This window comes from Dasypus novemcinctus, chromosome 30 (genome assembly GCF_030445035.2).
Source record: "Dasypus novemcinctus isolate mDasNov1 chromosome 30, mDasNov1.1.hap2, whole genome shotgun sequence".
In the NCBI taxonomy this organism is placed as follows: domain Eukaryota; kingdom Metazoa; phylum Chordata; class Mammalia; order Cingulata; family Dasypodidae; genus Dasypus; species Dasypus novemcinctus.
The window spans coordinates 33,149,924-33,175,524 of record NC_080702.1 but is presented as its reverse complement, the minus strand read 5'-3'; the positions used below and the strand labels follow the sequence as shown (position 1 = coordinate 33,175,524).

Genomic DNA, 25,601 nt, shown 5'->3' with positions numbered 1-25,601 from the left:
GGAATCTGTGTTTCTTTTTTTGTTGTGTCATCTTGTGTCAGCTCTCCTTGAGGGCGGCGCCACTCCTATTCAGGCTGCACTTTCTTTTGCACTGGGTGGCTATTCTGTGTGGCAGGGCACTCCTTGTGTGCATCAGCACTGTGCATTGGCCAGCTCCACACGGGTCAAGGAGGCCCTGGGGTTTGAACCGTGGACCTCTCATGTGGTGGACGGATGCCCTAACCACTGGGCCAAGTCCGCTACCGGATGACTGCCTTTTGAAGTGAGGGTCTTCGAAAAAGTCTTAGGGGTTAATTTTTCAAATTTACATAAATACAGCTTTATGAGAAAAATGCAACTGGAGGAGAAGGACGAGCACTAAAATTAATTAAGTACTGTGCTGTATACTTTCTGTTAGCCCATCTGCATCCATTCTCCAGCCTTCTCCCCCAGGAAATCAGGATGGAAAAAAACAACAACTTAAGTAAGGAGGACTGGTGTTGGTACCCAAGGCTGTTTTTATTTTCTTTCATTTGGCCTTTGGAAATGGCTTGTCAGAGGCTATAATAAAATACTATTAGATTCGGGTTGGAAATAAATTTAAGTTATCGATTAATTTGTGGGAAAGCTGATATATTTGCAACAGGCAAGTTTTCTCTTTCAGGGATTGGCTATCTCTTTCCATTCTCTCCTCTACTAATCACCATTCATTGATAATTTATGTAAATATGTATATTTTCCATATATATTTACACATAAGGACAATAAATTCTTCTATTTGTTGTAGGTAATATGAAAGCCTTTTTTTCTCTGCTACATTTTCAAAGGTTATTCATGTTGTATACAAAAAGTATTATTTCTCTTACTTCTTAATTCATATATATTTTTTAGGCAATTTCACCTTTCCTTTTCTTTCCAATTCTTTATCTCTCTCATTTCTTTATTTGTTGAATATGATGTGTAGTCTTAGAGTTGCTCATGGAACTCCATCTATTTCTCATGTCTTAAGTGGGAAATTTGTCAAATTTTCATGATCCTCCAGGTGTTTGTGGCAAATTGTTTTATCATAACTGTTTAAGATAAGAACTATTTCTTTCATTTCCAGATTGTTCAGAAGTTTATAATGATTTGGATGATGTATTTTTTGACTTTTTTCTCAGTGTGTATTATTTTCCTTTACCTGTTAACTTTAAAAATTTCATTAATAAGACTGAATATGAATTATTGGGAAAAAATTTAATGGGCCATTTTGTAATGTTCTTCTATTAGACTGTTTGAAGTAAATTTGCATGAAGAGTTATTGCATCTGTTTAAATTTACATTAGCCTATAATTTTCCTTTCTAGTTCAATGCTTATTGGATTCTTAAGCATAAAAATGACAGTAAAAATGTTCGTTAAATGAATGAATGGAAGGAATGTCAGGATAGAGGGATGGATGAATGGAGAGAGAGAATCAAAGGGAAAAATTTGGAATGAATTGATGGATGAATGAATTGAGGGAAAGACAGAAAGAAAGAGGAATGAAAAAAGGACTACATAGAGGAATAGAAGGAGATTAGTATAATTGATGAATACAGAGACTAAATGAAGGAGGAGTGAGATGATAATGCTGAACGGTGAGCAAATAGAGGAAGAAGAAACAGAATATCTAAAATAAAGTCAGACTTACTGTTGACTGTCTATATAAAGATAGATCCAGTGATGCTCTCATAAATTCTATCATAATTATATAAAGTCACTGCATAACTTGTCTATCTTTTGGTTTCAAGCAACAGAAAACAAAACTTAAATTTGCTTAAGCAGAAGAATGAAGTTCATTGCATGTATACATTATATCTTCTCCATCAATCTTGAAATGTACTTCCTCCCATTGCTGAAATTGGACCACATGCTCATTTTTGACCCGTGGACTGCACCAGATGGAAAGGAATATTCTATTAGCTTAAGCCAAAAGAGGTGATGCCGGGGGTGTAAGTCAGTTTGATAGCACCCAACCACATATTTTCTGCACAATGAGAAAGAAGCAATTCCCTCAAAATCCTGGGGTTTTAGAATTGGAATAAGGCTCACATAGATATTGGGAGGTACTCAATAATTGTTCAAAGCATACACTTTATTTCATTTTAAAATTCCAACCATGGTGTTAATATCAATATGTTAATTAAACTGAAATGCTGTAGAAGAGCATGTCTGCATGGATCACATTATATCACACCCACAAAGGAAATAACTGGGTTGTTATATTAGGAAGAAATCCTCATGGCAATAAGAGCTAAAAATAAAACAATGAGGACTGTATAAAATGAAGAGTGTCCACAGTCTCGGAGAAGATAATCTCAATACATATACCTGAAAATCTCCATGATGCATTAATATATGCTGAATAGCCCATATCAGAAATGGACAAAAACTTAAACAATTTTGCAACTTATGATATAAAAATGGCCAATAATACTTACAAAGGAGCTCAATATATTAAAAGCCTTGATGACCTCAATGTATTCTAATCTACTAGAAGGGCTAAAAGTGAATTTTTTTCCTTTTCAAAGTGAAGAAATGAACCAAGTGATGGAATGGAACAGCTCTAACTTTTAGACTGATCTATTACTTCTTTGGTAAAATGCATTGGCTGGTTCAGATTATTCTCATACTTCTTTTGAGACTAATTTAAGTGAATACTATTATATTGTTGATACTGCATTATTGATCTGTAAGTAATTCCTTTCTGAGTGAAATTATGACTATAAATCCACAAATCTTCAGAGGAAATGCTTTCCATCCCCATATGTGATTTTCTGGGAAGGGGATAAAGAGAATTAGAATTGAAAGAGTAAGAATAAAGTGATATCTGAAATCACCTGATAAACTGCTAAGATTCTTAGGAAGTGTAGAGCCCAGGGAATGTTTCAGTGTATTTCCTTCTATGTTTTATGTATTTCATTTACTTACAGCAAGTCACAGGAGCACTGGTCTGAAACTGAGCATAAATATGCTGTAAACTGTACCCCTTGTCTCACAGATGAGTCAACTGAGCCCCAAATCACAGCAAATCAGCTGTGGAACAATAAGCAAGATCTGTTGTTAAAGGAAATCCATTTATTTATTCTTTCATTTTTCCTTCATCATCATCATCAGTAAGAAGAGGTGGTTCAAAGTTCTTATCACTTTCTTCATGTACTATTTTGTCTGTACCAACATGATAATCTATGTTCTTTTGAGCACTGTTGTACATTGCGTTCCACAATGTGCAAAATATTTTCTATGGGGAAAAAATACAGATCTTTCCGAAAAAAACTATGGCTTTTTTTTTTTAAGTCACAAATCATAAGCAAATGTGTTCAAGGTCACTGTAAATTTAGAGTAAAGCAACCTCTCTGATATCTTTCGGGAACTTGTGAACCACTTATCAAATATAAGTGTTTTGTATAACTCCAGGATTTGGACTCAAATAGAAACCAGTAATCCTAGAAATGAAAAACCATTCCTAGCATAGATAGTGCATGGATAAGCACTCCAACACTCCTAGCACCGGAGGTTGTTCCAGTCAAGATATAGGCTAAGCTAATAAATAAATATTAATTGGGTTCTGTAGAAAGAACTAGAGCAAGATCCCATCACTACAGGCAGGATGACCAACTGCAGGCAGAAGTGAGTAGCTCACACACCCAGCATGAACTGGATGAAGAAGTTGTGTTACCACATGGGTGTGGGTGGTGGAGGTGGCCTGTATAAGGCTCTCAGATTTTGTCATTTTAGGTATCATCTTAATCTACCTTTGCATACCTCTCTCACCTGAAACATTTTCAAATGTATACATTTGCTTAGTAAAAATTGTTAAAATGGAAGTTGGGATCAGATTATTCTCATACTTCTTTTGAGACTAATTTAAGTGAATACTATTATATTGTTGATACTGCATTATTGATCTGTAAGTAATTCCTTTCTGAGTGAAATTATGACTATAAATCCACAAATCTTCAGAGGAAATGCTTTCTATGCACATGGCATGGTGCATATGGACATCAATATGTTAGTTGAATAAATTTGTGAATCTGTATTAATTTTGTTTTACGTGCATTTCATTGTGTGCATATATTTTTTCATTCACTCAACATATATGATATTAGTATCTTTAAAGTATTGTGTTTATATAGAAGTGAACACAATAGAACCTCATGCTCCCCTCACTAATCTAGTTGAAACGATGATTGGATGGCATTGGACTGTGAAGGGAAATTGAGGGTGCAATGAAAGAATAGTGGGGAATGTCTACACCTACTTATAGCAAGTGAGGAAAAAGAAAAACAAGAGAAGGTACCTGTAGAATGAGCAGGAGTAGGGTAGAAACTGGCACGTAGGTGTAGGCAGGGGAAAGGGACAGAGAGATAGAAAAGAAATTTACAAGCACGGGACATCCTAATCAAAGGTCCTGAGGTTGCCAGGTGCAGGGAGGAAACAGAGTCTCTGGGACTTAATGAGGAGAAAGAAGATGTGAGAAGAGAATGCCCCTGGTCAGATTGTACAGATGGTGTAGTACATTTAAGGCTTTGAAATTTATTCTAAGAACAAGGAAGGTCCCTGAAAGATTGACAAGAGGAATGGGAGCTGTTTGTTAAAAAGGCTGTCATTTTGGTAGCACAGTGTGTAGAGTATAATAACCAACAATGAATTTTATAGGTAAAAGGCAAAACTTTAGGTTGCATAGGTTATTAAAAAAATTTAAAAGTTAAAAAAATTAAAAATTAAATTAAAAATTTTAAGATAACACAGAATAGAGTAAGCCTTTTGGAGACAAAAGACTACAATTCAGAGTGCTAGTATAAGAATGTTCTTTCATTAAAGATAATGAGCATATGGCATGTTTAATAAAAGAGGTAATTATAGCCTGCTATATGTTAAAAAATACATATTCCATAAACTTTGGTTGATAGTGAATAATACTAGTTAAATAATCTTTCATGAACTATAATAAAGGAAACCCACTAAAGCAAAGTGCCAAGGATATGGGGCAATAAGGAAATGCTGTATTTTTTACATGATTTTTCTGTAAAATTACAACAGCTCAAATTTAAATGAAAACAATAACCATAGGAAACATTTCACAGACCTTTGTATTGGGTGTTTTAAATGAAGTAATTCACCAAAATTCATATATACAATATACAGTACTTCCCCAGATCCACCATAAAAACTTTTCCCTTCCACAGCGATAATCTTTTAAATTATTGATATCATATTTCCTGAAACTGATGTACAGATTCCGAAACAATAGCTTTCAAACAAGGTGACACCTGTGCTTACTATGTGGTTCATACTTTAGGTTGTACAGTTTTCTAAATTTTTTAGTTATCCTATGTTTTGCCTTATGCTTTACATTATTAGTCTGTCATCCCCTGTATGTTTTTGGTGTAATATTACATGTTTTATATTCATCCTCGTGTACTCTCACAAAACTCCTCTCTTGCCCCCATATTTACCTTGGTTCCATCCATTCCACATCCATTTTCCTCTCCCCTTGGGGCCCACAACGCCAGTCACTCTCCATTTCCCAAGAAGCCAAGTCCAGAGATACTTGCAGCAGTATTCAGGGCCTGACTTTCTCAACTCCCCTAATGCCCTGGGAGCCAGCTTTTCTCACGAGAGATACAGTTCTCTCTATTTGACGGCATTAGTCCTCCCCAGGATGTGGGTCCACCCCAACTCTCACTTCTTGGGTCTCTTCCCAATGGTACAACCCACCTTGGCAAAATGAGCCGTCAGCTATTCCCCCGGAGCCAGTCCTGCATCAGACCATACCCCCTGAGCATCCTAAACAGGTAACCCTCCTACTTATACTTTGATACGATTTTCTCCACCTTTTGTTCTCAACGAACACCTGACACTCTCCCATGTTCATATGTTGCCCCTCCCTCCCCCCAATTTTTGGACAATATTACCCCTCTGCCCATCCCCAGCCCCCCTCAAACCCACAAAGCCCCACCCGAAGGCATCCCCTTGCCCCCATTTTGTCCCTTCTTTGTGCTCATACTTACCGCCAGCTCATCACAGATTCCACCCCTCCAGACGTTAACTCACATCCTTCCTCCACCCCCCGATTTCCTGTAAGCCTCTTTTCCACACTCTAGCTCTCTGAGGCAGTTTGCTTATTTCATATCATTGAGGTCATGTAGTATATGTCCTTCAATGCCTGGGTTGCTTCACTCAACATAAGATTCTCAAGGTTCATCCATGTTGTCACGTGTGATTGTAGTGTATTTGTTCTTACAGCTGAGTAGTATTCCACTGTGTGTATATACCACATTTTATTGATCCACTCGTCTGTTGATGGACATTTGGATTGATTCCAATTTTTGGCGATAGTGAACAATGCTGCTATGAACATTGGTGTACATATATCGGTTTGTGTCCTTGTTTTCAGTTCTGATGGGTATATACCCAGCAGTGGTATTGCTGGGTCATATGGCAAATCTATGGTTGGTTTTTTGAGAAACTGCCAAACTGTCCCCCAGAATGGTTGGATCCTACTGCATTCCCACCAGCAGTGGATGAGTGTTCCCCTTTCTTCACATCCTCTCCAGCATTTGTATTCTTCTGTTTTTTTCATAGCTGCCAATCTTATGGGAGTAAGATGGTATCTCATTGTAGTTTTGATTTGCATTTCCCGGATAGCTAGAGATTTGGAGCATTTTTTCATGTGCTTTTTAGCCATTTGTATTTCTTCTTTGGAGAAGTGTCTGTTTAAATTTTTTCCCATTTTTTAAATGGATTGTTTATCTTTTTGTTTTCAAGATATATGAGTTCTTTATATATGCAAGTTATAAGTCTCTTATCAGATATATGGTTGCCAAATATTTTCTCCCATTGTGTGGGTTCCCTTTTTACTTTCTTGACAAACTCCTTTGAGGGGCAGAAGGCTTTAATTTTGAGGAAGTCCCATTTATCTATTAGTTCTTTTGCTGCTCGTGCTTTTGGTGTGAAGTTCATAAAGCCATTTCCTATTACCAGGTCCTGTAGATGTTTCCCTACACTTCTTTCCAAGATCTTTATGGTCTTGGCTCTTATATTTAGGTCTTTGATCCATCTTGAGTTGATCTTTGTATAAGGTGTGAGATGGTAATCCTCTTTCATTCTTCTACATATGGCTATCCAGTTCTCCAGGCACCATTTGTTGAACAGGCCATTCTCTCCCAGTTGAGAGGGCTTGGTGGCTTTATTGAATATTATATGGCTATATACTTGAGGTTCTATATCTGAACTTTCAATTTGATTCCATTGGTCTGTGTGTCTCTCCTTATGCCAATACCATGCTGTTTTCACTACTGTAGCTTTGTAGTATGTTTTGAAGTGAGGAAGTGTGATTCCTATTTCGTTTTTCTTTTTCAATATGTCTTTGGCTATTTGGGGCCTCTTTCCTTTCCAAATAAATTCCATAGTTAGTTTTTCTAGTTCCTTAAAGAAGGCTGTGTTGATTTTTATTGGGATTGCATTGAATGTGTAGATCAGTTTTGGTAGGATAGACATCTTAATAATATTCAGTCTTCCTATCCATGAACAAGAAATATTCTTCCATTTATTTAGGTCTTCCTAGATTTCCTTGAACAGTCTTGTATAGTTCTCGGTGTATAATTTTTTACCTCTTTAGTTAAATTTATTCCTAAGTATTTGATTTTTTTATTTACTATTGTGAATGGTATTTGTTTCTTGATTTTCTCCTGATCTTGCTCATTATTGATGTATAGAAATGCTACTGATTTTTGCGCATTGATCTTATAACCTGCAACTTTGCTGAACTCATTTATGAGTTCTAGAAGCTTTGTTGTAGATCTCTCAGGGTTTTCTATGTATAGGATCATGTCATCTGCAAATAATGAAATTTTGACTTCTTCCCTTCCAATTTGAATGCCTTTTATATCTGGTTTTTGCCTCAGTGCTCTAGCAAGTACTTCTAAGACAATGTTAAACAGGAGCAGAGACAATGGGCATCCTTGTCTTGTTCCTGAGTTTAGAGGGAGGGATTTCAGGATTTCGCCATTGTAAACAATGTTGGCTGTAGGTTTTTCATATATACTCTTTATCGTGCTCAAAAAGTTTCCTTGTATTCAGATCTTTTGGAGTGTTTTTATCAAGAATGGGTGCTGTATTTTGGCAAATGCCTTTTCTGCATCTATAGATATAATCATGTGATTTTTTTCCTTCAATCTGTTTATATGGTGTATCACATTGATTGATTTTCTTATGTTGAACCATCCTTGCATACCTGGAATAAATCCCACTTGGTCATGGTGTATAATTCGTTTAATGTGTTGTTGAATACGATTAGCAAGTATTTTTTTAAGTATTTTTGCGTCTAGGTTCATTAGAGAAATTGGTCTGTAATTTTCCTTTCTTGTGGTGTCTTTGTTTGGCTTTGGTACTAGGGTAATGTTGACATCATAAAAGGAATTCGGCAATGTTCCTTCTGTTTCGATTTTTTGGAATAGTTTCAATACGATTGGTGTTAGTTCTTTATGGAATGTTTTGTAGAATTCACCTGTGAAGCCGTCTGGCCCTGGGCTCTTCTTAGTTGGGAGATTTTTAATGACTGATTCTATCTCTTTGCTTGTGATTGGTTTGTTAAGATCATCAATTTCTTCTTTCATCAGTATGGGCTGCTTATGTGTTTCTAGGAATTTGTCCATTTCCTCTAAATTGTCATTTTTGTTGGAATATAGTTTTTCAAAGTATCCTCTTATGATAGTCTTTATTTCTGTGGGGTCAGTGGTGATATCGCCTTTCTCATTTCTTATTTTGTGTATTTGCATCTTTTCTCTTTTTTTCTTTGTTAGTCTCGCTAAAGGTTTGTCAATTTTGTTGATCTTCTCAAAGAACCAGCTCTTGGTCTTGTTTATATTTTCAAGTGCTTTCTTATATTCTATTTCATTTAGTTCTGCTCTTATCTTTGTTATTTCCTTCCTTCTTCTTCCTGTTGGGTTACTTTGTTGTTGTTTTTCTAATTCTGTCAAAAGTGCAGTTAGTTCTCCAATTATTGCTCTTTTTTGACATGTGAATTTATGGCTATAAATTTCCCTCTCAGTACCGCTTTTGCTGCATCCCATAAATTTTGGTATGTTGTGTTATCATTATCATTTGTTTCAAGGTAGTCATTGATTTCTTTTGAGATTTCCTCTTTGAACAACTGTTTTTCTAAGAGAATGCTGTTTAATTTTCAAATTTTGGTGTGAAGTCTGGGCCTCTGTCCCTTGCGAATTTCCAGCTTCACTCCACTGTGGTCAGAGATATTGTTTTGTATGATTTCGATCTTTCTGAATTCATTAAGCCTTTCTTAGTGGCCTAGTATATGGTCTATCTTGGAGAATGTTCCATGTGCGCTTGAGAAAAATGTATATCCTGCTGTGCTTGGGTGTAATGATCTATATATGTCTATTAGATCCAGCTCTTCATATATACTATTCAAATGTTTTGTTTCTTTAGTGATTCTCTTTTGAGATGTTCTGTCCAGAATTGATAGTGGTGTTTTAAAATCCCCCACTCTAATTGTAGATGCATCTATTTTTTCACTTAGTTTATCCAGCGTTTGTCTCACATATTTAGAGGTGCCCTTGTTAGGAGCATAAATATTTATGATTGTTCAATCTTCTTGACAGATTGTCCCTTTCACTAAAATGTAGTATCCTTCTTTGTCTCTCACAATTGTTTCACATTTAAAGTCTATTTTGTCTGATATTAATATAGCAACTCCTGCCTTTTTTGGTTGTTGTTTGCTTGTATGATTGTTCTCAAGCCATTGACTTTCAACCTCCATGAGTCTCTGGGTCTAAGATGTGTCTCTTGTAGGCAGCATATAGATGGGTCATATTTCCTTATCCAGTGTCCCAGTCTGAATCTTTTGATAGGTGAGTTTAATCCGTTGACATTCAATGTTATTATCTTCAGAGAATTATTTATGGTAGCCATATTTTGGTTGGATTTGTGTTTGTTATATTTGTTTGTATTATTTTATTTTCCCTTTCTATTTTTGTCTTTCTTGTTACACTTACACTCTCCTCCATCTCTGACTGTCCTGTTTTTTCCTTTCTTCCTGCAGAACTCCCTTAAGAATTTCTTGAAGGGGAGGTTTCTTTTTGATATACTCTTTCAGTTTCTGTTTATCTGTGAATATTTTGAACTCTCCATCATTTTTGAATGTTAGTTTAGCTGGATAGAGTATTCTTGGTTGGAAATTTTTTTCCTTTTGTACCTTAACTATATCATACCACTGCCTTCTTGCCTCCATGGTTTCAGATGAGAAATCAGCACTTAATCTTATGGAGCTTCCCTTGTATGTGATGGTTTTCTTTTCTCTTGCTGCTTTTAGAATTTTTTCTTTGTATTGAGCATTGGATAATTTGACAAGTATATGTCTTGGGGTGGGCCTGTTGGGGTTTATGACCAGTGGAGTGCACTGTGCTTCTTGGATATGTACATCTGTCTCTTTCAGTAGATTTGGGAAGTTTTCATTCATTATTTCCTGCAACACTCCTTCTGACCCCTTTCCCTTCTCTTCTCCTTCTGGAATGCCTATAATACGTATATTTGAGCGTTTTGCGTTATCATTCAAGTCCCTAAGTCCTATCTGGATTTTTTCTACCTTTTTATTGACCACTTCTACTATCTGTTTAATTTCCAATGCACTGTCTTCCACATAACTAATTCTCTGCTCTGCCTCTTCTAGTCTGCTGATATTTGCTGCAAGTGTATTTTTGATTTCTTGAATTGTGGTGTTCATTTCCATCATATCTGTTATCTTTTTGCGCATGTCTGCAATTTCCCCTCCAAGTGTTGTCTTCATGTTGTTAACCTCTTTCATTACTTCATCAAATTTGTCAGTGATAAGTGTTCTGAGATCTTTCATTGCTTGTGGGAAGTCCTGCTCCCCTTCCTGATTTTTAGTTTGTTGATTGGATTCAGCCATATTTTCCTGATTACTTGTTTGGTTTGTAGATTTTTGTTGCTGTATTGTCAACATTTCTTCTTGACAGGTTTAATCAGTTCCTTAGCTTCTTTATCTAGTCTTGGAGATTAATTAGCTGTTGTTTTTGTTTAAGTGTTATATCTTCTCTTTGTCACTTTGTTCTTCTTATTCCAATTTCTTATTGCTGGTTAAGCTCACTTTAAAGGAAATTATTAGTGCTGGGGAAAGGCAATTGTGTAAGGAAGGAAAAAGTGTGAAGTAGTATTGGTGATATATGTTAACAAAGCAACAATATGAGTTCTGGGAGGATGGAGGTTAGATCATGTAAATTGTGTAAAGTTATAGTAGTAGGAAAGTACCTATAATGAGGTAGATGACTGAACATGGGAGGTATAAGGTATGTACTAAGAAGCTGTCATTTTCGTGAGAGAGGGAAAGAGAAAAGAAAGGTAATAGTTTCAGGGACGAATATCAGATGGAAAACTAAACAAAGGTATTAGAAATTAAGAGTTAGACACTTTGTGGATCAAAGAAAGTGAGGTAGAATATAGGAGAGATAGCAGATGGTGGAGGATATCAAGTTGTAGGGGAAAGGGGATAGTGTAGATAGGCTAAATCTATTCACAGAGAAATGAGGCAGTGGAGGATGAGGAAACCCAGCAAATATGAGGTGTTTCCTGCAAGACCCTCCAAATCTATGTCCAGACACCTCCAGACCAGAAAAAAATCCCGAAACAGCCCAGTCCCAGAGAGTCTCCGAAGCCGCCCGGCCGATTCCCCCCAGGAGCTAGTAACCGGGAATTTCACTCAGCCGCCATCTTGCCCCCTAGTCACAGTTTTTAAAACAGCATAGTATTAGCATAAAGACAGATATATTGACCATTGGAACTTATTTAAGAACTCAGAGATACAACCTCACATCTACACTCGAATGACTTTTAGAAGGTGGACAAGACCCAGTAGATGAGCCAGAACAGTCTTCTCAACTAATGGTGCAGGGAGAACTGGATATCCTTATCAAAAGAAAGAAAGAAGATCCTTATTTCATACTTTATAAAAAAAATTAACTGAAAATGGATCAAGGACCCATGTATAAAAGTTACAATCAGAAGACTCCTAGAAGAAAATTTAAGAAAATATCTTCAAGATCTTGTGATAGGCAGTAGTTTCTTATAACATATGCAAAGCATGAACAACAAAAGAAAAAATAGGGGAAGCAGACTTGGCCCAGTGGATAGGGCGTCCATCTATCACATGGGAGTTCCATGGTTCGAACCCTGGGCCTCCTTGACTTGTGTGGATCTGGCGCATATGCAGTGCTGATGTGTATCAAGGAGTGCACTGCCACGCAGGCATATCCCCCATGTAAGAGAGCCCCATGCACAAACAGTGCACCCCATAAGGAGAGCTGCCCAGCATGAAAGAAAGTGCATCCTGCCCAGGAATGGTGCCGCACACATGAGAGTTGATGCTCCAAGATGAAGCAACAACAACAACAAAAATAAACACAGATTCCAATGTCGCTGGCAACAACAGAAGCGACCAAAAGAAGATCACACAGCAAATGGACACAGAGAAAGACAACTGGGGCAGAGGTGGGGAAGGGGAGAGAAATTAAAAAACATAGGCAAATAAGGACTTTTGCAAAAATATACACATGCAACTTTAAGACTTGCATTAAGGGTGAAAAGGCAGTCAACTCAAAAGGATATTTGGTCATAAAATATCTGATAAGGACTTTAATATCCATGATATACAAAGAGATCATACAACTCCATCACAAGACAAAATATTCAATTTAAAAAATAGATCAAAGACTTGAAAAGACACTTATTGAAAGAAGAAATACAAATGGTGAAGAAACACATGAAAAAATGTTCAATATCACTAGAAATTAGGGAAATTCAAATCAAACAGACAATGGGACATCTTTTTATAATTACTAGACTGGTCACTAATAAAATATCAGAAAAGTATTAAAAGGATGTGGTTTGATAGGCACACTTATTCATTGTTTGGAGTATAGAAAGGTAAAGTCACTGTGGAGGACTGTTTATCATTTCCTAAGGACATTGACCATTGGCTTGTCATGTTACTTGGCAATACCATTACTAGGAATATATCTAGAAGAACTGAGAGTAGAGGTATGAATAGACATCTGAACATCAATATTCACAGCAGCATTACTCATGATTGCCAAAAGTTGGGAACAACACAGGTGTCCATCAACTTATGAATGGCTAAACAAATTGTTGAGTATACACATGATGAAATATTTTTTTAAAATTTTTAAAGATTTATTTATTTATTCATTTATTTCCCCTTTTTCCCCACCCTGGTTGTCTGTTCTGTGTCTATTTGCTGCGTCTTCTTTGTTCACGTCTGTTGTTGTCAGCGGCATGGGAATCTGTGTTTCTTTTTGTTGCGTCATCTTGTGTCAGCTCTCCGTGTGTGAGGCACCATTCCTGGGCAGGCTACAATTTCTTTCATGCTGGGCGGCTCTCCTTATGGGGCACTCCTTGCGTACGGGGCTCCACTATGTGGGGGACACCCCTGTGTGGCAGGGCACTCCTTGCACACATCAGCACTGCACATGGGCCAAATCCACACGGGTCAAGGAGGCCTGGGGTTTGAACCACGGACCTCCCATGTGGTAGACGGACACCGTAACCACTGGGCCAAGTCCGCCGCCATGATGAAATATTATGTAGCAGTAAGAAGAAATGAAATCATGAATCCTATGAGAACATGGAAGAACCTGAAGGACATTTTGTTGAGTGAAGCAAGCCAGACACAAAAGGAGAAATGCTGTATTATTGGGCTATAATGAACTAAGTGTATTGTACAACTCATGGAGTTAATAATTAGAATATAAGACACCAAAAATAGGAGGATGATATAGAATAAAAACTTGAGGAGTAAGCAGCAAAATTGGCTAAAAAAAAGACTGTTTATAAATCTTTGGAAATAAATAAAAATGGTTAAAGCACAGCATGGATCTTTGTGTTTGTAACTAGCGGAGTTATTATATGTGTATGACAGTGACTGAAATGGAAAGTCTAATGTCATGTATATTACACAAGGAAAGCTAAAAACTGCAACACGGGACTCTATAAGATAGTAAAATCTCATGTAAAATACAAATATGTGTGATATTGCATATATAAGACATTTTATACAAATTATAAATAATGATATACTACAGAGAAGTAAAAACAATAGCAGCTATCTGTGGCTGGAGAAACACAGAGAATGAGAGGTGATGAGTTTTGTTTGTGTGTGTATCTGTTTTTGTTAATATTTATTATTATTATTGGGGTAATGAAAGTGCCCTAGGAATGAAAACAGTGTTGAATGCACAAACTGAATACCACTGATTTTACATTATTGATGGATTTATGCTTTAATAATATTTAGCAATAAAATTGATTTGTTAAAAAACAGTATAAAAGGCAGGAAGAGATGAGAGGTGGAGGCATCTTCGGGACATGGAGCTGCCCTGGATGGTGCTTCAGAGGTAATCACCGGACATTGTAAATCCTCACAGGGCCTACATGATGGAATAGAGGAGAGTATGGGCCATGATGTGAACCAATGTATATGAGGTGCAGAGGTGCCCAAAGATGTACTTACCAAATCCAATGGATGTGTCATGATGATGGGAACGAGTGTTGTTGGGGGGGGGGAGAGGGGGGGTGGGGGGGTGGGGTTGAATGGGACCTCACATATATATTTTTAATGTAATATTATTACAAAGTCAATAAAAAATAAAAAAATTAAAAAAAAAAAAAAAAAAAAAAAAAACAGTATAAGCCAAGTTATGGGTATACAGAACAATCATGCAGAAAATACAGGATTCCCATATACCACCATAACACCAACAGCTTCCATTGGTGTGGAATAATTGTTAAACTTGAAGATAGATTTTTAAATATAAGTGAGCTCTATTTTTTACTGTAATACCCAGTATTTAATGAAAGATTCTATTTCTAGGCAGTGTGTGAAGCAATTTACATGGATTACAACATAAAAAACACCCATTACAAAGACACGTGAACTATTTCCTATTATCATTATCATGTATGCTTAATTAAAGAAGTCACTGATTTGCAGAAAAATCATGTAAAAATTAAAGTGTTCCCATATATCTCTTATTCTTTTGCACTTTGCATAAGTATTCTTAGTTGCAATGGATGGAGGATTATTAAAATCGTGCTATTAACAATCATTAATAGCTTGCGTTAGATGCATTCTCCACTTATATCACACTCTTACTAACATCTGCTATTAAAATGTTCTTCATTTGTGATAATACATGAAAGAACATTCTTATAAATGCACTATTAAATAAAGTTCATCATCTACAATAATGTTCCCTGTGTTATACATTCCTATGTGTTATTTTTATTATTTTTCCCAATAATATATAAGACCTAAAGTTTCCACTTTTAACCATACTCACCTATATAATTCACTAGTGTTAATTAAACTCACAAGAATGTGTTACCAAAATGAGGTCATTTTTATGAATATCTTCCACGTCCTTAATTGGCAATCTTTCAATGAATTCCCTTTCTCACAATAAATTCAAACTCCTAAAATGAACTATATAACCTGCACAGTCTGACCCATGCCTCTCTATTCTCATTTCTTTTCCCCTCACTTTGGTTTCCAGTGCCTCTGTCTTCTTTAGAGCACCTGTCAAACTCAAGATCTAAGCTCAGCTTGTCCCCATGCTTGTAAAATCATTTTTTTCTACATCTCTGTCCCCTTTCCCTGCCTATTCCTAAATCATTCCCAACCTTCCAAGTATCTTGTCTAATTTCCTCATCATACAAGGCTTTTAACTTAGTTATGTTACCTATATTAGGGCATTCACTTCTATTCTCTCATTGAATCCTGAATTTCCCTTCAAAGGCCAATGCCATCAAATCAAACTTTTCAACTAGACTAATGAAGACAATTTCTGGTTCTATGATGTTCTTTTTTGTATCTTTATAGAATAAATACTTTAAATGTATTAATGCATACATGTTGAATGAATGAACAAATGCACAGAAAATGAAATGCACACATAGCATCACAAATAAATGCACTCTCAAATTTATTCAACTAAAATATTGAAGTCTAGTGTGCACAAGATCATTTGCATAGAAAATATTTCCTCTGAGGATTTAAAAAGTTAAACCCTTAATGATATTTCACAGAGGGGTAAATTCAAGGTCAGTAATTCAGTGTTAGGAACTATAAACTGAAGCAGGTAAAATGGGACTTAGAAGGAGAGTGAGTAAAAATCTGATCCCATGTTCCATTTTTGGACTTCTAGTTGGCAAGTATATTCATTTTATATATTTTTGTGTGAGAGTGGAGTACAAAAAATGTATTAACATGATAATGAAAATGACTGGATGAGAGCTATACCATGGTCCGCTCCACCACTGGGAAAATGCTGTGGTTTTTTGCACAGAAATCTGTTAAATTTATATTTCACCTTAGTCTCCAAGCCTTTGACAGTGAGCACCCCTAGGGCTAGGGGCAGTAGGGTACTTATTCATACAATATTTACACTGCAAATGATACTGATGTTGGGGGAGTATTGGTTTCTGAGTTCAAATCCTGGCATCTCAGAAGTGTTGGAGACTCAATGTCCTACTGATATGGCCCAATCAAAGCTGTATAACTCAAACTGCTACAGAGTGAGTCCAGAAACAGAACCTTTATATTTAGGTATTTATTATCCTTAAAATATAACAATTCAAATATGTAGGAAAGTAAGCAATATTCACTAAAAATTATTGGAAGATCACCATAGCCAGGAAAAGACAAATGAGTTTATATGACTAAGAGGCTTCAAAATGAGTTGGGAGGTCCTCAGAGGGGTGGTGCTAATGCACATCTCAGCAGGATCTCAGAGACAGGCAAAGGAGATACAAGCCCAGCTACTGGTACTCCTGAAGGTATAGACACACCCAGGTCTTACAGTCATGGCAGATGGCTCTGGAATTTGGTGCCTTGCCAGTGAGCCCTACTTTAGAATTTGTGCTCCTGAGTTAGATGGAGTTCGCCTCAGATATGACTTCTCCACACATGTCTTTTCTGACCTTTTTAATGAACCTGTGGTTGGCACTGGGGCTGGTATATGCCAAGGAGACTAGAATCTCTGGACTGTCCATGAGCTAGCTGGGCCTGAGACTCAGCAGACTTGCAACTCCTACCCTCTGGTCCATTGGACTTTCCCAGGTCAGCTGATAGGGAGGTGAGGATGGACAACCACCACACCAAGGAACTGAGAGAGTAGAGCTGAGGGCATGAGATTCCCATCCACAGTCCATGCACGATCAAAGCCCCCTCTCAATTGAGAGGTGGAGAGGGCATTGGCATCCCTAGGTCCTCAGAATATAGAAGTAAAATATGGAGTAGAGTGGACTTACTGGTATTCTATTATAGAATTATCGTGACTCTAGCAATGGGAGAAATTATGTCGTTGATGTGGAGACATTGGCTGTGGGAGTTGGTGAAGGCAGGGAGAGGGAAAAGGAGGTGTGATATGGGGGCATTTTCAGGCCTTGGAATTTGTCCTGAAAGGTGTTGCAGGACAGATGTAAAACAATATGTATCCTGCCATAACCTACTGAATGGACTAGGAGAGAGTGTAAACTGCAATGTAAACTATAATCCTCTGTGTAACAGTGCTCCCAAATGCATTCATCCATTGCAATAGAATGTACCATACTAATGAAAGAAGTAATTAGTGTGGGAAAATTCGGGGTGTGGGAAGTGGAGCTTCCTATATTTTTTAATGTTATATTTTGTGTGATCTGTACATCTTTTAAAAATAAATAAGTATTTAAAAAATCAAACAGCAACAACAATAACAAAGAAAATCTTAGCAACAGAAAAGGGAGAAATCTTTGTTGTGCTTTCCAGGATAATTAGTACAAAAGGAAATTGAGAAACAAAGAATTGAAAACCAAAGTGGAAGACTATATAAATATAGTCAGAACACACAAAAGTAACTAGAATATCAGTATTCAATGTTAGATTAAATGTGACCAAAAAGAGGAACAAAAATGAAATTTAATGTTGAAAAGTTGGATGTTTATTGTTGTCATTCTCGTAATATTATTAGAGAGGAGAAAAATGCGATTCACTTCATAATTGATGAAGGTAAATGCAAGCAGCATGGTGTTGATTTTCTTCAGGCCTTCTATTTGTTGGAGGAAAATACTCAATTATAACTTAAGAATGCTTATTGCCTCCAGAATGTGGTTTACACCATAGTGCACGCTGAGAGTTCCTATCTGGGCATAACAAAATAATATAGCACTTTGTGGCAAAGATGCAGCCTAGTAATCCAGCACTGGAAGCCAAGATGGAGAAGATCTCCACAGCTGCCATGACCTTCCCCTTGGTGCTGTGGTAGACAGGGAGGAAAGTGACCCAAACACTGCAGAACACCAACATGCTGAAGGTCAAGAACTTGGCTTCATTAAAGGTGTCAGGAAGGTTCCTGGCCATGAAAGCTACAGTAAGGCTCCCAAGTGCCAAGCAGCCCAGGTATCCCAGGACACAGTAGAAGGCAGTGGCTGAGCCCTTATTGCACTCAATGATGATATAACCAGGCTCAGAGTGTGCATCTTTAGCAACAAATGGGGGAGAGGTTCCCAGCCAGATGCCACAGAGTGTCATCTGGATCAGGGAGCAAATGGGAATAATAAAGTTAGGTGACCCTGACACCAAACACTGCCTCATCCTTCTCCCTGGAGCAGTGACCTTGAATGCTAGTACCACTGTGATTGTTTTGGCCAAGACAGTGGACACAGCCACGGTAAACACAATTGCAAATGTGATTTGTCAGAGGATGCAGGTGGCTGTGTTGGGACGACCGATGAAGAGTAAGGTGCAGAGGAAGCATAGGTTGAGGGAGATGAGGAGGATGTAGCTCAGAGTCCTGTTATTGGCCTTGACGATGGGAGTGTCCCGGTGCTTCACAAAAACCCCAAGAGTAACAGCAGAGAGGAAAGAGAAACAAAGTGCTGTGCAGACCAGAGTCATCCCCAAAGGGTCTCCATAAGCCAGGAAGGTCACAACCTTTTGGATGCAGCGAGTTCTCTCACTGTTTGCATACTGCTGATCTGGACATCTCACACAGTATTCTGTATCTGACAAGAAATGCAAATTGTTGTCAGACCATGTTCAATAATTCTCACCTATTCACTGGACCCAACAGAACAAAACTAGACCCAAATTGGTTCAGTTTGTGATGACTCTAAATAACTCCATGTTTTAATCTGCTTGTTATCCTTCCCCTAAACTTTCTTTTAGACCTCTGGTTTTCTTTAAAAATTCAGTGCATCAATTTGATAACAGTTGCACTTTATTCACTGACGAGCTTCCATTCTTTTCTTTTTTAAAATATATTTCTTCATGTGTAACATATGGTCATAAAAGTAAACAAACCATGAGTGTATGCATTAAAGAATTATGAGGAACTGAACCTGTGGGTAACAGCACACATGCCAAGCACTAGAACATACCCAGCCTTCCAGAGGCCTCTTCTCTAACCCCTCTAAATAATTTACTTCCTCTCAAATCTCCAAACAAACTACCTTCTTGAAATCTAAGCATGTAGTTCACTTCTGCTTGGGTCCTTTGACCAATATTATTAGTGAGATCCATTCATTTCACCGATTATATTTACATAGTTCTTTCACTCTTCAAAATTGTATACAAAATCACTAATACATGAACTTACACAAGAACTAAGTGTAATATAAAAGTTGTGAACTTACAAAACAAACATGCATCATATCATACAGGTTTCCCATATGTCAACCCACCACCAACATGCTGCATTGTTGTGAGAAAAAATTGTGGAGTATGGAAAAAGTGTGCCAAATACATGGTATGGATGATGGCTGGTGGCAAATTCTGATGATATTATCTCATAATCTGTAACAAATGTTCCCCTATATTTTGGTGTGTTGATGAAAGGGTGTTGTATGGGAATTCTACACATGTGCTGGATTGTTTTGTAAGTGCCAACCTTGTGAAAAAATTGTTTAAAACTAATAATTGAGTGGGTTGGTGGTAAATACTCTAAATATTATAGATGGACTATAGTTAATAGTAAGATTGTTATGATATTCTTTCATAATTTAGATTTCTTTCATTTTTAAAATATATTTTTATTTTCTTTTTGCAGTTTCATTATGTGCACCCAACATATATTTCCTCTTTCCTCTTCCCTCAACCACTAGTAACCTCCTCACTGCTTTCTGCTACTGGAGATTTACTCCTTTTTAACATCTCATATAAATGACATTTCACTCCCTTATTTCAAAGAGTATAATGTTTGCAAGGTCTTCCATTTAGCAGCACATCTCAGAAATTCATTGTTCTTGTAGTGAAATCATACCCCATTGTTTGTGTGTACCACAGTTTGTTTATCCATTCATTTATTGATAGACATTGGGTCACTTCCACATGTTGATTATTGTGAAAAATGCTGCTATAACCATTGTGCACAATTATCTGTTTGAGAACATGTTTTCACTTTGTATGGGTATATACAGAGAAATGGAATTACCAGATCATGTGGTAATTCCACTCTTTAAGAAATTGACATACTGCTTTCTGCAGCAGCTGAACTATTTTACATTCCCACCACCAGTGTATAAGAGTTCCAATTTCTCTGCATCTTTCTGACATTTGTTATTTTATGTTTTTAAAACATAGTCTTTGTGGATGTGAAGTGTTATAATCCATTCTCTTATAATGCTGAATAGAATTCTATTAATACATCATCTTCTATTTATCCATTTTATAGTTGATGGATTTTTAGATTGTTTACGAGTATTGGTTATTATTAAATCTACTGCCATGAACATATTTCATACAATATGATGCTATAATTTTGGATCATATAATAAACAAATATTTGCCATTGCAAGTAATACCAAAGAGCTTTCCAAAGTTTTACACCAATTTACCATCCAGTTGTTCCATATTCTCTTCAACAATGGACACAGTAATAATAATAATGTTTAATTTTAGCTTTTATGGGGATGTTTGAAGCTATTTTATTATGCTTTTTAACTGTAATTTCCTTGTGAATAATTAATTAAGCACTATCACATATGTGCACTGTGTGCTTGGAGATATTTTGGTAAGGAGGGCTTGTTCACACATTGAACTATTTTCCTAATGAAATTTTTGCTTATCTTGTTTCTGTAGGAGCTCCCTGTATATGCTTGATGTAATTCATTGTTGACTAGATCTATTTTAAATAATTTAATCCACTTGTGGCTTGACCATTCATTGATGAACAGAAAATAACAGTATTAGTGTAGTTAACATTTATTAAATGTTACATTTGTTTTATTTAAGAAATTTTCGACTTTGAAGATGAGAATATTCTTCTTTATGTTTCTTTAATATTTTTATTTTTACATTTAGAATTCCAATTTGCCTGATTTTAATGAATCTTTATGTGACTACTTTGTTTCTGGATATACCATTTGGATTTTTTTTTTCTTTTCTATCCTATGCTGAAAAAACATTATTGTGACATTATAAGAAATGATGCAGGTAGAATAAGTATTTCAATTTCACTTTGTCTTAAAGTTTGTCTTAGCTAATTTTTTCTCCTGTTTGATTTCATATGAATGATTTAATAAGTTTCAGTTGCCTCAAAATGTTGTGATTTTAACAGCAATTGCACTGAATCAATCAATTTGAAGTATACTGATACCTTTACAATACTGAATACTTTCGCTTATGAATATGGTTTTTCCCTCCATTTATTTAGTCTTCTTTAATTTTTTCTAAATGATTTTCTGTATCTTTATGTGCAGAAGTCATTCAACACTTTGCTTAATATTATTTTTAGGCATTTAACACTTTCAAGATATTGTAAATATCATCCTAACAATTACATTTTAGAAAGTCCTATGACTTGCATATATAAGAACGATTTATATTATGCTTGTATTCAGACCACTAATAACAATTTATAAAATCTTACCAATTTTAGACTTGCGCAATAAAATCCTTCACAAATTATGTCAACTATAGTTTATCCTTCTCATAATTATTCCTTCCAATTCTTTTCCTGCCAATATTTCATTGGAAAAGAACCCCAGTGTATTGGTAGTTGTGTGAATATTGTAGATTTTTGTCTCATTATTGATCTCCCAGGGATGAATGCTTCCAAATAGTGATACTTGTTAGTTTTCAGGATATGTCTTTTAAGGGATTAAGATGATTCCCTTCGTTTCCTATTTGATAAGTGCTATTTTTGTTGTTTGATTTAAAAACACAGGTGGGTGTTGAATTTTATTAAATGTTTTCCAGCATTCATCTAGATGATTGTTCCTACTTTTCAGGGTCATATGTACTGAATTACCTTGCTGCCGTGAGAACACGTCTTTAAAATTATCGCTGGAAACTTAGACTGCAATTTTTTTTCTTTGATTTGTGAGTTTATGTTTAAAAAGCAAGACACCTGTAAATGTTCTATCTGGTAATGACCTTATAAGATATTTATACATATGGTAAACACTAATCATAAAAAGAATTGAGAAGTTTTCCGATTTCTTTCCTATTCCTTGTAAGAGTTTAAGTAATTAGTATTATTTTTGCCTTGAAAGTTTGGTGGAATTCCCCAGTAAAGACATTGCTCAATATAAAAATGTATGAAAATGTTTTAAACTATGAATTCAATAACTGAAGGAGACATGAAACTTTTGAGATATTTCATTTTTTCCTTGGGACATGTTTTGATAACTTTTAGTTTTTTGGGAATTTGTGTACATAATTTACATTTTCAAATGTATTGGCATGAAATTATTTTTACTAGCCTTTTATGTTACAAAATTCTGCACAGAAGGCAACTTTTTAAGTCCTGGTATTACATATTTTGCAAATTTCAATTTTTTAAATACACCATTCTAGGGATTATTAATTTTTTTTCTAATTCTTGAGTTAACTTTATCTTTTTATCCTATCTATATTGTCCTTTATTATGTTTCTTTCTTATATTCATATTTTTTATCTTGTCTTTTATTTATGATTTCCTTGCTTTTATTATTTTAATTTTTGATGAATACATCAGCTTTTTTCATTTAAATAGATATACTAAACTATTTAAAATTATATATTCTAGTATTATACAATTTTCTCTGAAATAGTTAGCTTTAGCTCTATACCAATGAATTGAAATGCAGCATTTTCAATTTCAAAATTTTCATAAAATCTATTGTATTATCTAAATTAAATGAGTTGCCCAAAAGTATATTTCTTAATCTTCAAACATGTGGGAGTTGAAGTTGATGATTAATGCATTCTTTATATGTGCACATGAATCATATACTTGAAACTATTTTGTACTGATGTGTACATGGATCATTTTCCCAAATTGACTAATTGCAAGGTTATATTAGTCTGAACACATCTCCAAAACATAAAATAATAGTGTGTTGGAAAATTTAACTGCATATTAATCAAGAAATGATAATCAGAAATTCCCCACTGAAGATGCCATTCCAACAGGTAATATCATGAATATGGTTAATTTTTAGAATTGTATTATGAAAAACATATGGCACATTATTTTTCTGTCACATTTCTGTATGTTTCCATCACTATCCTCAAAGTTTTCTATGATTTAGTCATACCGATCCTTTGTTTTGAAGTTCTCTGAATCTCTGAATAATATATGCAGTGGTGATTTGCCTTTCTCTCATTCATAAGAATTCTGCCAAGAGTTTATTGCCCCTTTATTCATCTTAGAGAATACTAATGCTACTGCCTCTATAAAAAACTCCTTGGAACCACTTGTCCCAATGAAATCGCAGGCCCTTAAGACTCTATACATGCACTAATTGCAGGCTTTAAGCATGTACACAAAGTATCCCTATCTTTTGTCCCCCCAGTCAGCTGTGAACTATGAGAAAGCAGAAAGTGAAACCCATTCATTGTGGCTGTGCTATATTGTCCTCATATAGCACGCCATGGAAATACTCATTCTTAAAACCATCACAAATTTTCTGAGCACCTGTTCTTCATCTCAGGGTTAGTCATGGGGAAATTGAAGATGATTAAGACCCAAACTTTTGATACAATCTAAATATTATTTCAAACAGGATGGAGAGCAGGTACTTATAATACAATGTGTTAGTTACAGGATAATGAAACTTAGTTTACTATTGTGGGTTCAGAAAAAGTGTTTCCTAGAGATGACTCTGCCTGCAATGTGGCTAAAGCTTATCAAATAGGATAGATTATTGCAGAGGAATGTCATTCCAATGGAAAATATTATTGATTATAAAATTAAATTGCTAAATGAAGGAAGGATAAATTTTGACTCTAGTTTCCTACAGAAACTTTTCAATACCTTGTATGAGTGGGGGACATAAAGGAGAGGTGAGACATTCTTCTGGGCATGAACTTACCTGTGTCATTGGAAATCTCATTCTCTGGGCATGCAGTACAAAGAAAGCAGCAGGCAGGCTTTCCCAACTGAGAGGTTTTGCTGAATCCAGGAATGCACTTCTCATTGCATACTGAGTGGGGAGTCTGAGAAGAAAATAAAAAATGTGTTAACAACTGTGACTTTAATTCTCCAAAATATAACACTGCTAGTGGTTTTGACCCAAACACAAATTTAAGTTTTAAATACATAAATCAATTTATCTGGAAGGATTTCATTTTCATTGTAACATGTGAAATACATAATAATTTACAAATACATTATTTGAATAAATGTGTTCTTACCATCCATTTGACACTGGGTAAGAAAAATTTTCAAGTTGAAAGGTAAGATGTTAAATACCCACATGTGGCAATTTACTAAGTAGTAAGGAAGAAGAAATCCCCTATAAAGAGATTTTCTTATATGTAATACAAAATATGATGATTGAGACATACTCACCTCTGAAAATCCTGCGTTCCACTCTATCATATCCTCAGATATTGAAAATTGTTGATTGTGTGGCACATCTGAGGCAAACTGTCCTACCTTAACTTTTAGAGCAAAACTTTCAGGGAAATTCCAAAAGTTAAGAATGTCAAACTGGGCCTCCGATTTCCATGCCTCATCCAAAATCATGCAGTCACCAACAGAATTTTTAAATTGTATGTTTTTCAGAAATGGGTGCAGCTAAAAGAGACATAATTTTGTGAGGGAGTTTGTCGAAAGATTAAAGATTGAAAACCCAAATTAGGGAACATACATGAACCTATGTGAGCCCTGCTACAAAATGCAAATTAATTATTAGCATCTAATGAACTAAAAGAAATAAAAGTGAATGGAGGGAAGATGGGAAAATATGGTGGCCAAGTAAGGAGTTACAAATGTCAGCTTGTCCTACAAAGCAAATAAGAATCACCCAGAACTATCTAAAGCACCTGTTTTGGGGGCATCTGGAGGACTGTGGAGCAGTCTGCAACATCTCTGAAATTGGAAGCACCACTTTGAAAAAATGGCAGAGGAAGAGACTTGGGTGTCAACTTCAGCTCCTGATTATTACACTCAACTGGATAAAGTATAATCCTAAGAACAGCTAAAGTTTGAAACTGCCCAAGTCAGAAAAAGAACAGTAGCCTCCCTTTTAAATCTCTCTGGCATGATGGGAGGCAGGGTTGACAGAAAATCAAAGTGAAGGTAGG

The 25,601-nt window shown here is 35.9% G+C and overlaps 1 pseudogene; it reads right to left on the bottom strand.

Annotated features, from left to right (window-relative positions):
* Positions 1–18,170: 18,170 nt before the first annotated feature.
* LOC131276759 (vomeronasal type-2 receptor 116-like) overlaps positions 18,171–25,601 on the bottom strand; it is an 80,828-nt pseudogene continuing 73,397 nt past the window's right edge.